This window comes from Amblyomma mixtum, chromosome 2, assembly GCF_055824585.1.
Source record: "Amblyomma mixtum isolate Tamu chromosome 2, ASM5582458v1, whole genome shotgun sequence".
In the NCBI taxonomy this organism is placed as follows: Eukaryota; Metazoa; Arthropoda; class Arachnida; order Ixodida; family Ixodidae; genus Amblyomma; species Amblyomma mixtum.
In genome coordinates this window covers 155762565-155775265 of record NC_143013.1, presented here as the reverse complement: position 1 = coordinate 155775265, position 12701 = coordinate 155762565, and the positions used below count along the sequence as shown (strand labels likewise).

Here is a 12701-nt window from a genome sequence, read left to right as displayed (position 1 = left end):
CGATCTCACTCACTTTAAAACTGGTCTTTCCTCACTATTTTCTCTTTTCCTTCCAAATCTTCCTACTCTTCGCGTGCTCACTGTGGTTTCTAGCGCTCGCATTTCTTCTCATCGTTCTTCTCTTTTCTACTATCCATTTGTCCCACCAGTAGCCCTGTTCCTTCCACCCTCGTGTCCTAAGCCTTTTTTTCCTTGCCGTTCCGCGTGGGACTCACCACGTCACTGAAACTTTCTTAACTCATTTATTTAGGGCTCGGCGGCACTACTAGCATGCGGTGCGCTAATCCTTTCGTCGTCATTGTGCAGTTCGCCCTGGGACTGATTCTTCATGGTACTGCCAGCGGCATCGGACCATCCGAGATAGCCTGGGTGACCTCGCCGGTGAACGGAACTCGTTTCCATGCGTGCGATTCCCTGACGTCAGCGGAATTTCTTCGACCACATCATCCGGGAGCAGGAACGTGCGAGCACATTTCTACGCATGATCTGCTGGGAGCGCCACCACATGAATGGGCTACATATACCCTTCCCAGGAATTGCATCGGCAGTGGGCTCGGCGGCACTACTAGCATGCGGTGCGCTAATCCTTTCGTCTTCATTGTGCAGTTCGCCCTGGGACTGATTCTTCATGGTACTGCCAGCGGCATCGGACCATCCGAGGTAGCCTGGGTGACCTCGCCGGTGAACGGAACTCGTTTCCATGCGTGCGATTCCCTGACGTCAGCGGAATTTCTTCGACCACATCATCCGGGAGCAGGAACGTGCGAGCACATTTCTACGCATGATCTGCTGGGAGTGCCACCACATGAATGGGCTACATATACCCTTCCCAGGAATTGCATCGGCAGTGGGCTCGGCGGCACTACTAGCATGCGGTGCGCTAATCCTTTCGTCTTCATTGTGCAGGTGAGCAGGCGTTTTGGCAAATGCTTCCGCTCTAGCGACCGTTTCTTGGTAGTGCTGCCGTGCCCGCAGCTGTGTCTTGAGGTGTTTGATGTTGCTGTATTCCTGTGCAAACTGCTCCTGTTGTCAGGGGACGTTGAAACAAATCCCGGCCCTGAAATGGCACAAATCGCTAAACAACTGAAGGATATTGCGGAAGATATTAAAGAAATAAAGGAAAAACGGCTGACAGACATTGAAAACAAGTTAGATGCCATAACACTTCTAGAAACTAAAGTGCAGTCTTGTCAAACTGAGATTTCTCGCATGAATCACGTAATAGAAATACTGGAAAAAAAATAGATGATCTTGAGAACAGAAGCAGGAGATCCAACTTAATTGTTTATGGACTACCAGAAGATGAAGAAGAATCAACCGAAACTCTGGAGCAGGCTGTCAACAAAAGTATCATTCAAGATACCCTAAAGCTCGATCCAGTTGCCTTTGAACGTATTCACCGGTTAGGCAGGCCGCAGGCTAATAAGAATAGACCGGTAATTTTTAAACTACTGGATGCCCGTAACAAGTCGGCAATACTGAAGAAAGGTTTTAAACTTAAAGACACGAAATTTGCCATTGGGGAAGATTTCTCTCCGAGAATTCGAGAAATCAGAAAAAAACTGTGGAACAGTGCGAAAGAAAATCGACAAAAAGGGGACAAAGTTTCGCTTGCCTTCGACAAATTATTTATAAACAGCTGTGCCTTTGTTTGGGATGGCGAAACGAACGACAAAGTTCCGCTGAAAAAAAACGAAGAGCAGGAGGAGACAGTCGAAAAAAGGAGCCCACCAACGACACGGGGAAGAGCGCGATTAAAGTACTGACCATCATAAATGTAAACGCAAGGAGCATAGTAAAGAAAAGTAGAATCTTTAGAAAACCTATTAATTGATAGGGAACCTGATATTGTCGCCGTCACGGAGACTTGGCTTTCACCAGAAATTTCGAGTCATGAAATCGCCCCACCCAACTACTCAGTCATTCGGAAAGACCGAGACTCCCGTGGCGGTGGTGTGGCTCTCTTGATAAAGAAAACCCTACCGTTTGTTACGCTCCCAGATGTGTCAGGTGCTGAAAGCGTATTCTGCAGACTTCTCTGCAACAATACTACTGTCTGTGTAGGCTGTCTGTATAGGAGCCCCTCTTCAGGAGATGAGTGCATTTCTGTCATTCATGACTTCCTTCAACAATATGCTTGCAGCACTAGAATCATTCTCATGGGTGACTTTAACCTTCCGGACGTAGACTGGATAACTATGCAACACACATCATCATCTTCAGAAGCTCTTTTTGACTTAATGCTCTCCTTTAATCTCCACCAAATTATCCTAGAACCAACGCGCAAGCAAGGATCAGCAAACAATATCCTCGATCTTATACTAATCAGTGATCACTTTCCAGTACACCAAGCGCAGACAGAAATCATCGAAGGCATCTCTGATCACAACATACCATTATGTTTGTTACCTCTAGACTGCTCAATAAAAAAACGATCTGATGTAAAGACAACACTGAACTTCGATAAGGCTGATGATGCCAGCATATTAACCTACCTCGCACATGAATTTGAAGCATTCAGTGAAATGGTCTCCGACCCCTCAATCAATATTAACAGGGTTTGGCTTCATTTTAAGACTATGGTTTCACACTGCATAACTAATCATGTTCCACTAAAAACCAAGCGTCCACAAAGAAACAGTCCATGGGTAACAAGGAATGTCATCCACGCTAAACGTCATGTGAAAAGGTTGCGTAGTTCTATCAGAAATCATGGTTCATGTCCTTCAAAAACTACAAAACTAGCGTGCGGAATCGCAAAGTTCAGAGAGATAGGCAAACAGGCCAAGAAACACTATTTTAATGTAACGCTGCCTAACTTTCCGACAAACAACCCGCATAGATTTTGGAACCATTTCCGCCCAACTAAAAACCCGTTATCCGACTTGTCTCCTGAGCATAGAGCTAACACTGCTAATGCGTACAACACGTTTTTTCACTCAAGTATCACAAAAGATGACGGTAATCTCCCGGACTTTTACGGCAATCAAACATCACGCATTGACCCCTTAATCATATCAGATGCGGGCATTTTTAATCTATTACTCACGCTTGACCCTAAAAAATCACCCGGACCAGACAATATCCCAAACGATTTCTTGAAGCGATACGCAGAATGGTGCAGCAGATACTTGGGTCTGATATTTCGTAAATCTCTCTCGTCATCAACTTTACCCGACGACTGGAAGAAGGCAAAAATTATACCAATACACAAAACAGGAGACACCACATTACCATCGAATTATAGACCAATATCTCTCACCAGCATGGCTTGCAAGATGCTCGAGCATATCATCCTTAAACACCTAACAAACTTCCTTGATACTCACAATCTGTTATCATCAAACCAACATGGATTCCGTCATGGGATATCAACCGTCACACAGCTTACAGAGGTTGTGCATGACCTTGCATTCGCCATCAATAACTGTAGCCAGACTGACATTATATTATTGGACTTTTCTCCAGCATTCGATTGCGTCTGCCACAACAAATTAATAGCAAAGTTACGGGGTGCCATCGGGGATGGGGAAATTTTAGATTGGATTTCAGATTACTTATCTAACCGGACACAATTCGTACTGTTTCAGAACATGGAATCTGCGACAGTACCCGTCATATCAGGTGTACCTCAAGGATCCGTGTTGGGGCCACTGTTATTTTTAGTTTTCATCAACGACATAACCAACAATATCGATTCTAACATCAAACTCTTCGCCGATGACTGCATTATCTATAAAACAATTAACAGCTACGAAGACCACATTTCACTCAGCGATTCATTGAACAAAATAACCGAATGGTGCAAAACATGGCAAATGACGGTAAACACGACTAAATCTGTTTGCATGACGGTAACAAGAAAAAGGCAACCTTATGATTTTACGTACTTTGTTAATGGCAGAATACTGACGAAAGTTCACCAGCATAAGTACTTAGGCATCACACTAACTTCTGACCTCAGATGGGACGCGCACATTGCTAGCATAACCTCGAAAGCATTACGCAAACTATTTTTTCTTCGAAGATGTCTGCGCCTTGCACCCACATCGACAAAGCTTCTCGCATATACTACTTTCGTTCGACCAGTTTTAGAATACGCTAACACAGTTTGGTTCCCCCATTCAGTGACTAATGTAACAAAACTAGAAAAAGTACAGCGTAAAGCATTGCGGTTTATACACAACAAATATAAGCGCACAGATTCACCAACTAACCTCGCGGCTATTTCGGGTTTAGCGACGCTATCATCAAGAGCGCAACAAGCACGGCTAAAATTTTTATTTCACCTGATGCACAACTACTACAAGATAGACGTATCAAAATACATATCTTTCTCGCAATCACGCCCGTCGAGGCATAAACACGCACGCGCGATAACAGAATACTTATGCCATAACGACACGTTCATGTATTCGTACTTTCCCCTCGTGATCAGAGAATGGAATCGCCTTGATCCCTCAATCATAAATGCAACCACATTATCTCAGTTCACGTCACGGATAGAATCCTTATCAATTAAGGAATAATGCAGTTTCACTGACATACTCAACCGCCTCTCATCACTTCATTAGATTGTTAATTAATCGTGAAGAAAGTCTCTCTTATTTTTTCCACTGTTGTGTTCCCATGTGCTCTAATTGAATTCCTTATGGCAATGCTCCACCCGACTCCTAGATATGTATTTTTCTTTTTCCTTGCTAATGTTTACCTTTTCTTTTATTTTGCTTGTTCCTTTCTGTTCACCTGTGTTTCATTTGTATTCACTTGTTTTTTGTTTGTTTTTTTAATTCCAGAGTGCACTGCTCAAATTTTTATCATGTTTGTCATTTTTGTTCGCCCACCTGCTATGGTCCCTGATGGGACTGGCAGTATTGTAAATAAATAAATAAATAAATTTCAACACCAGTCTTTTCTCTTTATTTCCACTCTTCCTTCCAAGTCTTTCTACTCTTCTTCGCGTGTTCACTTGTTTTTACTCGTGTTTCCTGACCACCTCCCTCGTGACCTAAGCCTTTTCTCGCCCATCCAAGTGGGACTCACCTGTCCCTTCAGCTTTCCTAACTCACTTACTTCAACTCTAGTCCTTTTCTCCTTATTTTCTCTTTTCCTTCCAAATTTTTCTACTCTTCCTCGCGCATTCGGTCGTGTCTTTTACACCCGAGGGCAAACATTTCCTCGTTCTTCTGCCTATCCTTGACCACCCCTTTGTCCCACCCCTAGCCCTATTTCTTCCACAAGCCTGATGTAGTAAGGGAACAAGACAGTGCACCTTTTGAACTACAGTGTAAAATTTTTCCGCAAGGTACGATATATTACAGCGGTGGACTCTCGTCGCAACTTGACAAAGCCCATGCCTTGCAAGCCACATTAAAAAGTTAGAAACAGGTTAAAATTCATTGTTGTGTATGACAGTTGAAGCGCAACACAGTTCATAAATGGAAGTTGGACAGATGCGTTATCTCCCGTTGATAGAAAAGAGAATTGTGTTTTGATTTCATTTACGGGTATTTAATGATGGCAACAAATTCTAGCTTTAGTAAATAGTTTTTCATGTTCCCTTTAATTAACATGCTTTCACAGTTTTATTTTAATTGTTTGGAAAGCTTATTGGAGCTGAAAATGCCCTTCGAACCTGCGGTGTGTAATAGAAGCTGCAGTCACTTGCCTTCTATTTATAGGCATCTATGATGCCACTTGGCAGGTGCAAGGTGGTCAATTACAATGAGAAGTCAGTGTCAATGAACTGAGGCCTCTCTAATGATTCTTTACTTCATTGTTTAGTTGTGTCCACGTTTTGTATGTTGCCTTGATTATGAGGCACGTAATAATATATCTGTTTACTATATTTTTACCTGGTGTCCTGGCTCAGGTGCTCAGCTACTGATTCCAAGTGAGGGATCAAACACCATCCATAGTAGCTGCATTGCTCTGGAGGCTAAATGCAAAGAAGCACGTGTGCTAAGCGATGTCGGTGCATCTTAAATTAAGAACTCTACGTGGCCAAAATTAATCAGGAGCCCTTCAGTACAGCATTTCTCATTGGCCATATCATGGAATTTATTTTCTTACAATTTTCTAAAATGATGGACATGATTTTTGTGTGTTTGGAAATAATGTCTGTTTTCTTTGTTCATTTTTCCTGTGCAGTTGCCATTTGCGAAAAACTGCATTTGATGCATCAGAGGGACCAGGTTTTATTCGCAGGTGGTTGCCCGGTTCATGTGATAGAGGGAGTGGAAGGAAGAGGCGCCTTGCCGAAGTCTTTTCCCCCCTTCAACCAAGCACGCCACCTGCGAGTGCGGGGACAGCCCCCTGCACTGTGCCCGCATGTGTGCCTCCCAATCCCCTGGCCTCATCCACTTCCTGAGGGCCCTCCCTCCCTACAGCCCCTGCCACCACCCATCCCACAGCCCCTGGCACCACCCTTCCCGGCCCCTAACGATTAATTCTATTTGGACTTTTTCATAAAATAAATGTTCTTTTCATGAATACTTTGGTTGTGTCATTTTATGAATATTTGCATGGTTGCTTACGAGTGAACATTTGCATTAATGTTGGTCACTGAAGAAAAAATTAACATAGGCTTTACTGGCGAGTCGTAAAGAGAAAAGGGCAGTGGCATGCCAATCTTTAAGCCACTGATGTGACAGGTTGTATGCACTGTCATGAATGGTAAAGTCTGTGCTTAGTCTGCATTGACAGTGCCAGATGGCTGAACATATAAATCTTGGCATCAACTGTGGGATATGAATGGAGTAGCCGGTTTTCAGTACATATTGGTAGGGCCAGAATGGCTATCCATGGGACTAGTATTGGCATCAACAATGGGACATCAATGCAATAGCTGATGTTCAGTACATAGTGGTAGTACCAGCATGGCTGAACATTGGAACGATACTTGCGGGACCAATGAAGTATGAGTGGAAAGGCCAGTGATATGCTCATGCTGGCAGTGCCACAATGGCTGAACAATGGAACAATCTTGGTATGAAGTATGGGCCAAGGTTAGAAAATGTAGTAATGTGCTTGTATGCCAATGCCAGCCCAATATTGATGCCACTGTATTCCAACAATGAGCCATTGTTGGCACAATCTTGGCGTGCTGCCTGGGAAGTGATTTCTCTTGTGCCTTAGGCCTTTGTATTCGTTTTACTCTTCATGACTGGGCTATCATTTTACTGGCTAGATGTTCTACGTCTCATGTTTATCTCTGAGTATGTTCGTGCTCAGTGCATTTTACATCTAAAGTACAAATTGGCCAACAGCTTTTTCCTTATAAAGCGATTTTTTCCGTGAATTAGGCTTTTGTATTCTTTCTACTTTTTATCATTGGTTTGTCATTTTACTTCCAAGGGTCCTTCTTCTGGCGTTTATCGCCGAATATGTGCTGAATGCATTTTACGTCTGAAGTACAAATTAGCCAACAGCTTTTTTGCTATGAAGTGATTTCTCTTGTGCATTAGCCATTTGTATTCGGTTTACTCTTGATGATTGGGCTATCATTTTACTGGCTAGATATTCTAATTCTTATCTTTTTCGCAGAGTATATTTCTGCTGAATGCATTTCACGTCTGCAGGACATATTAGCCAAATGTGTTTTTCTCATGAAGTTATTTTTTGATGCATTAGACCTTTGCATTCATTCTACTTTTGTTCAGTGGGCTAACATTTTACTAGCTACCCCAGTAGCACAAACGGGGCTCGAAATTGCGGGCCCTCGTGGGCCCCACACGGGCAGCCCATGGGGGACCGATGTGGGATTTGTGCGAGGTTTGCAACTCGGCATCGCGCGGGACCCACAGTGGCAGCCCAGTGGGCTTGCTACATAGGACCAGCAGGGGACCCCTATGTTCTGCATGCATAAAAACGATAAAGGGGGCTTTCCTCGCTCCTTTGTGGGACCCAGAGGGGCAGTAATGGGCTACTCAGAGGGGACCTCCAGGAGGCTTAGGCGGCAGTGCAGCGGGGACCCACACGGGCTAGCCCAAGTGCGGCCCACATGGGCGAGCCCAAATCCGGCCCACATGGGCTAACCCATGCTCGGTCTACATGGGCAAGCCCAAGTCCGGCCCACGTGGGCTAGCCCAAGTCGAGCCCACATAGGCTAGCCCAAGTCCGGTCCACGTGGGCTAGCCCAAGTTCTGCCCACAGGCAAACACACACAGACCAAGAAAGAGACAGTACACAACACCAGCGCTGAGTTCAACGCTGGTGTGGGTGTGCTCTCTCTTTCTTGGTCTTGGTGTATTCGCGCTGTTGAACCACCATTATGAATATACACTAATTAGCCCAATCTGGACTTCTTCCACAGGCGAAACAGTCCACTTTTGCTTCTCAACATGTTTTACTTGGCACGATCGCTCCCCCGCCCAATTTCTTCTCCTTGTTAGAGCCACCTCGGTGCGCGCTATCTTTTGCCCATCGAACCAGAAACACGAGCGCTGATGCATTCCGGTAAAGGTCTATTGGACAGTCGCAGGTATTAAGCGACAGCGTAAGGAGCTCGTTCAGGAGAAATCCCTACTCCGCCCGTCGGAAAAAAAAACAAATTCTTGTAAATAGAAAAATAAAATAGCCCCACTGCGCCTGGTGGGCAAGTAACACGTATGCCACGAAGGTTTTTTGCTCTGGTTGTTCTTTATTCCCGTAGGCCTCGAAGGATAATTGCTTCGGGCGTGTTTGAGGGACAGCCATTGAAGGGTCACCCATTGGTCGGGTGTATGGCTTAGTAATCTATGTTTGGGATGTGTTCTGGTTTGACAGTAATGAAAAAAAAATTACCGACGATTACGTACTTCCTAATGCGAAATTTGAGCGCAGCAAATAAGCTGTTTCACCTTTTCGATAGATTGAGGCAAAGAAATCGAGCAACACATGTATGCGCTATCACAGAATTTTTTTTTTAGCAGACGGAGGACTTTCATCGGTCGTCTCGCTCATGGCTCAGAAAGAACTGGCAGATAATTTCGCAGTGGCGAACGGCAGCGGCAATTTCGGCTCGGGCGGTGCACATATACAGATCCGCCGATACCGATCTGGCTCTCTGATTGCCACCGCACAGGGGTTGCATTGGAGGAGGAGCGAAGAAAGGAATTAAGTTCGAGCCGGCGCTTTGACAACCGGAGACTCGCAGGAAGAGGGGGGAGGGGGGCGGCGTGTACACCCAGCGGCAAACGATGGGGGCAGAAGCGCGCGCAGCAAGCGTACAACACGATAAAGGGAGGAGGGAAGAGATAGCAGCGACTGACTGATGCCGCTGACGCCGATAGTGAGTCAACCCCAGCTGCGGATGAAAGGGGGGCGGAGATGGTTACGAGGCCGACGACGACGCCGACGCGAAACCCAGGAACGGACGCCAAGGAGCTGCGCTCTAAAACAAATATTGGTGTGGTGTATGGGGGCTTAACGTCCCAAAGCGACTCAGGCTATTAGGGACGATGTAGTGAAGGGCTTCGGAAATTTCGACCACCTGGGGTTTTTTAATGGGCAAAGACATCGCACAGTACATGGGTTTCTAGAATTTCGGCTTCATCGAAATTCGGCCGCCGCGGCCGGGATCGAAACCGCGTCTTTCGGGTCAGCAGCCGAGTGCCGTAACCATTGAGCCACTGCGAAGCCAGACAAATATTAATAGGCTAATTATGCGTCAGAAATTGGAGGGTGTTATGGTGCTTCAGTGTACGGGAACAAATGGTGTGTATGTGTAGAAGTGGCGTAGTATGCCGTGCTCTGTAAGCTAGATAAGGATTGATGATAGGTAATCGGTAATTGGGATTGTAATCGACGATCGTTATCGGTAAAGTGATTGTGGATTGGTAATCGCTAAGAAATAAAAGGAAAAAAAGAGGAAAAGGAGCTACCGAGAATCTTACGCAGCGGAAGTTGTACGTCACATTACTTAAAAAGAGATAATGCGTGCAAAAAAATACAGGACGAAAGAGAAAGCACGGACAAGCCAGGCGTCTCATGACGCCTGGCCCTGAGCATTGGCAATGCTCAGGGCATTGGCAATGCTCAGTATCGTGAATGCACATCACGCCTTTCGTGTTTGAATCAATATTGTGTTGCAAATGTGTGTCGTAACAGTGTTCGTGTGTAAAGAGGTTGCTCGGACGATTCCAATGCTTGCTTGTTCATCCTCCTTTATTTACGGCACAGTCCGCAGCATCAATGCGATGCGTGATGTTTGTTCAGGGCCTTGAGCCGCTGCCCCTCAGGACGCTCGTCGCTGATTGCGCTCGCACGTATGCACCATATGCCTGTGTAAAGAAAGAATACACACCACAAAACTAATTTTAGTCTTGTTACCATGAAGGGCAAGAAATTTCGGTATGTAACTGAGAGAAATTTTTAGGTATTTTGTCTCTCTAAGCTGTGCAATCTACAACTCGCTGGTTCAAAAAAGACACTGAACAACTAGAAAGTTTCTGTTGACGCCGAGCATATAACCGAGACGGAGGCAGTACTCAGACAACAGAGTAATTTCAAATGCGTACCTACGTCCTAGCAGCACGATGTCGCCGTGATAAAATCCGCCTTCACCGCTGTGGCCTCCACCGCTCAAATGCCAGTAAATGTTACTGTTCACCACTCACGTCTTTCGGAGCAAAGTTATTCAATACTGAGACAAGGACGACAGGGTTCCACCATACTTGCACTGGACGTACGCATGGAAGGCGATGTCATCTTCGATCGTGGATTGATCAAGCAACACGAGGAAAGGCACAAAAAACTGTATAACACAAATTCAACGAGGAGTAGCGAGTGTCAGCGTGTTTTCGCAGTTACCTTCATCCCTTGACACTCAACCCAACCGCAGGAGAGAAGAAAAACCTGTTCCAACCAAACGCAGGAAAGGCGGGGGAGCACTTCTGCATAACGTCACCGCGCAGCGACCGGACACAGTGAGCCCCCTATCCACTGCATAGAAGCGGTGCGGGGAGTGTGGTCGGGAGGGCGGCTTAAAATGTTCGGTAGCGGGCTGTAGAGTGAGTGCCTGCGCGCCATTTCGGGGAAGTGGGCTGGGAGGGACAGGACAGACACAGAGGAGTCCTCAAGGAAGGAACAAAGGCAGACAGAAAAACCAGGGTCGAGCCGGTTTTTTTTTTTTTTTTTTGAGAGCGGACCCAGGAGAGGCAGGGAAGGCGGTGGTGAGAGGAAAGAAAAAAAACTTGAAAAGAAAGTTTGCGCGAAGACAGGTTACTCGTGTGACGTTTCTACAGGAGTTTGTTTTTATTTTGTTCTCTCTAGCACTGTATCTTTTCGCTAGCCCGAATTGTCGCCCTTTAGGGAACATCCCAAGCTGCCGGCTCCATTGAGGTAACCTTTTCTTGTTCGTCGATAGGAATGTTCTGGACGATTTGTGATTAGTACCTCTTCCTGATAGGGTGAAGAGTGGGGCCGCTCGCGATGGCGCTTGGCCAAGTTGCGTGATCAATGTGCGATCACTTGACGAAGAAGACGGGCAAAGAATGCCTGCACAAAAACCAAGAATTTTGTGTCTTGATCGATGCGTCGCTACAGACTGCTGCTAGCGGGCATTAAGAAAGCTGCTGCAATGAACGCGACAGTAACAAACCTTTTGCAGCTTCTGGCGCAGTCGCCGGAGGCTCGCTATGTTCACCAACCACTCATGAATTCTATGTGCCACATGTTGCATGGAGACGACAAAAGCACTTGCAGTGCTGGCGTAATTGAAGTGCATTGAAACAAGCAAGAAGCCTTATGCTGGCAGCTTTCTCCGCGGCGACCGTAGCACATCAGAAAAAAATACAAGGCGATAAACACAAAAGAAACCCCAACAAATCTCAGAAGCGCGTTCTTTTGTTATTACGACTTTCAAAGAGCAGCTCTTCGTCAGAGTGAAACGTGCAAGGTCTTGCTATTTGGGCACGCTTAACCTTTTTACCTCTGATGTAGGATATGCAGGCAGACTAAATGCGAGAATGCCAACTCTTCCCGTGTACAACTAGTGTACGTGGGACTGTCGATAGGTTTTGCCCGGCAACTCGCTAATGGCGCATGATGTTTCTGCACTGTGAAGCCCAGAGTAATCTGCACGGGATTTACGAAGGCTGCTGGCGGATATATACTAGCCGTTTGCCCGCACACTGTATGTTTTGCTACTGCGCAGCTCACGCTTAGGCCTTTTCTACCAGATATGTACGATACAGGCGGGGAAGATGTTGGAATCGCAGTTGTGCCCATGCCTAGCCCATATATTTTCTATGCAGGGCCAATTTAGGCTACAGGCGGGAATAGTGGTGTTAGCCCACACACAGCCCAATTGGCTTCGTTAGGGCACTGCACGGGCAGCCCGTGTTGGGTGTGCCCGCACTTCACCGTCATGTAGCCTCCCCCATCTTTTATGCACACGAACTGCACGCAGCCCATGCTTACCCCTTTCACACCCGATTTAGAATACAGGCGGTGAAGACGTCGGAATGGCAAATGTGCCCATGCCCAGCCCACGCGGGACCTTCGCCGGTGTTGTTAAGACAGCCCAAACTGCATGCCTGAAACGCTTCGCCACTGTGAAGCCCATAGTTTAGCCCCTGTATTTCCTACGCGGGACCCATGTTGGCTGAAGGCGGGAAGGCTAACTCTTCGCCCACACAAAAACACTGCGGCTCCCTCACGGCGGTGTACGGGCAGCCCTTTTTGGGGTTGCCCGCGCTTCACCATAATAGAGCCCACAT

The 12701-nt window shown here is 46.2% G+C and overlaps 1 pseudogene; it reads left to right on the top strand.

Annotated features, from left to right (window-relative positions):
* Window positions 1–270: 270 nt before the first annotated feature.
* On the top strand, window positions 271–1766 carry LOC149361347 (uncharacterized; annotated as a pseudogene).
* Window positions 1767–12701: the final 10935 nt, after the last annotated feature.